Below are 2,842 nucleotides of genomic sequence, written 5' to 3'. Positions count from 1 at the left end.
TTAGGCCTGGGCTGATCACAATGGTGTAGGCCAACCCTCTCTGTGGTTTGCCTAGCGAGGATGCTAACACACATCTCCAACACTTCCTGGAGCTATGCGACACCGTCATGATGAACAATGTCGCACCAGACGATGTCGCATCTCCCTCTTGGGGAGGGCGAAACAGTGGTTCTACAAAGACTATGAAGTTATTAACACATGGAACAAGTGTTCCATGGTGTTCCTTGCGAAGTTCTTCCTGATGAGCAAAACCAATACCCTTCGTGGAAGAATTTCCAACTTCTAGTAGACAACATTAGAATCCATCCCAAAAGCGTGGGAGAGGTTACAAGAATATATCCTTGCCTGCCCACACCATGGAATGGAAAATTGGTTGAATCTTTCAAAACTTCTACAATGGGCTAACTTGCACATCCAGAGCCCACATAGATGTTGTTGCTGGAGGAGCCTTCTTCTCACTCACAGACAATGGAGCTACGACTCTCATTCAGAAATGGTCTCCAACCAGGACTAGAGTGAAGACAGACTCTAAACCCAAAAAGATAGCATCCATACCATGGAGGAGACGGATATGCTGGCCGCAAAATTGGTTCTCTTAATAAAACGCTTGGACAAAAAAGGAGCAACCTATGGTACCATCCAATCACTCTACTCGCATATACCATGCAAGGTGTGTGGAAACTTCGGACACTCAGGGAATGACTGCCTCGAGACCCATGAAGTTGCGCTGAACAACAACAATGGGTTATGTCCACAAGGAGGTCTAGGGTGGAATCAGTCGCACCCACAAAGTTAGGAAGGTAACTATGCTTATTCAAATTTTGCAAATCAACCTTCCCTGACAAATCTTGCATTAGAGCAAGCTCAAATAAACCAAAATCTAATTATAAATCTTGCCTCTAACAATAAAATTTTGGAAAACATTAATTCAAACTTAGAAGGCTTAACCTCTTCTTTCACAAATCAATTAAGCCTTAGTAAAATGTTTGAACCCAACTAGCGCAAATTGTTGTTTCAATTCTAGGATATAATTTTGAAAGACCTCGGGGCAACCTGAAAATTCATTTGAAAATGTCAATGCGGAGATCACGAGGGGATGGTAAGTCCACTCGTGACCTACCATATCCTAACCATGCAGAAGAAGCCAAGAAGCACGGAGGTACAACCCTGAATCTTAGACTTTGAGCTAGCTTGGGGGGAGGACCTCCACAAGGTAACATGTATCTTGTACTCTCACCGCTTTCCGTTACCCTTGCATAAAAAAGAATAAAAAAACTTAAGGTTCTCTTGTTCACCATTAAAAGTTTTCACCTTTGTTGGATGATTCTTGTTTATCCTTTCATGCTTCCTCTCTCTATGCCAGCATGATTTGGTTTGGGAGTGTTGGTTATACATCTTTTAATTAAGCATGGTGCTTAGTTTGAAGTTTGGATGTAATGATCATACTTCTATAGGCTTTTTAATTTAAGCATGGTTCTTAGGTTAATTAACCTACCTTGATCTAGTCAGACATGGTTGTCTAGTTTGATTATTGAACCAAAATTGCTAGTATAGATTTTGGTTGATCATATGGACTAACCCCTGTAGGAATTTATCAACTTCATGAGGGTAAGCCTTTTAGATGACAATAGAGATGAAAATTTGTTTGGTGAACCTTGATTAAAATAAAAATATATAATAATAAATAATAATAATAATAATAATAATAATAAAAAACAATAATAGTTATTCGACTTCACATATGTGTAGTAAGAATGTTTAGTTTCTCCTTTGTTGAAATGATGAATAGTTGCTCTATTTTATAATTCATTTGTGCCTAGTTTATAACTTAGTATTCCCCAAGATTTAAGTTTGTTGGCTAACCACAAGGTCCTTTTCTAAGTTGTTGCAAGTTATGATATGGTACAAATGGAATTTGCTATGACTTTGTTCCAAGAGAAACTTGACCTCTGGAGTTTTCAATTTAAAAAAAATGCTAAAATGAAAAGTTCCTCAATGATTAAAATTTCCTACCAAGGCCATATGGCACTGTAAAATGCAAAACCTTAGTCATATGCTGCTTGTTATTGCATTGAGCTTTATTAAATTGTTTGTAACCCTTGTTGAGATTCTCATCCTGCACCCATGATCAAGATTCACGTACACCCATAAATAAAATGCTGACTCTTACACTGAGAGTTACGCAAAAACATGTTTTTTCGTCCACCAAATAAATACTCCATTCACATTTTTCATGAGTCTCTATATAAAGTTTTTCATGTGCCAAAGAAAGTAAGGGCTATGCTAAAAAGAGAGAAAAGAAAAAATAAAAAGAAAGAATGTCCATGCTAAAAACGTGGCATGAGAGAAAAAAATGCATGACAAAGAGCATGACGAAAAGAAGAGAAAGGAAAGAAAGAAATAAAGATAGCCCATATTTTCATAATAAAGGCAACCACCATCAAAAATGAGAGAGTCATTATCAAAGGAGTACAAAAATATTTAGAATTAGAAAGCTTATGAAATTCCACACACTTGCACTTCTTGATCAAAGTGTATGACTTGCATCTCCTTGTATCCGGTTTTTGACTTAGCAATATTATGTGATGCAAGTATGCCTTTCTTTCATACCTACCCAAAACTCCACAAAAAGCCCTTAGAAGTAGGATGAAAAGAAAGGCAATATAAAAAAGCCTTTGGTGAGGAGCATACACATTTGAGCGATCGAGTGAATCATTTGAGGAACTTACTTTTTATTTTGCAAAACTCTCAAAACCTTTGGAAGAAAGTTGATCAACGAATAGATGAATAGCAGTTCTGTTAAAGCCGTTCTATCTTGCAACCGCCCAAGTCTTGGAAAATC

At 37.4% G+C, this 2,842-nt stretch overlaps 1 non-coding gene across 1 annotated transcript; it reads right to left on the bottom strand.

Annotated features, from left to right (window-relative positions):
• Positions 1 to 256: 256 nt before the first annotated feature.
• LOC136484486 (small nucleolar RNA R71) lies at positions 257 to 363 on the bottom strand. The gene has a single exon (XR_010766005.1). It is a non-coding gene; the product is annotated as a small nucleolar RNA R71 (small nucleolar RNA).
• Positions 364 to 2,842: the final 2,479 nt, after the last annotated feature.

Source organism: Miscanthus floridulus, chromosome 9, assembly GCF_019320115.1.
Source record: "Miscanthus floridulus cultivar M001 chromosome 9, ASM1932011v1, whole genome shotgun sequence".
Lineage (NCBI taxonomy): Eukaryota > Viridiplantae > Streptophyta > Magnoliopsida > Poales > Poaceae > Miscanthus > Miscanthus floridulus.
The sequence above is the reverse complement of the archived record's forward strand: the minus strand, read 5'-3'. Positions and strand labels throughout refer to the sequence as shown.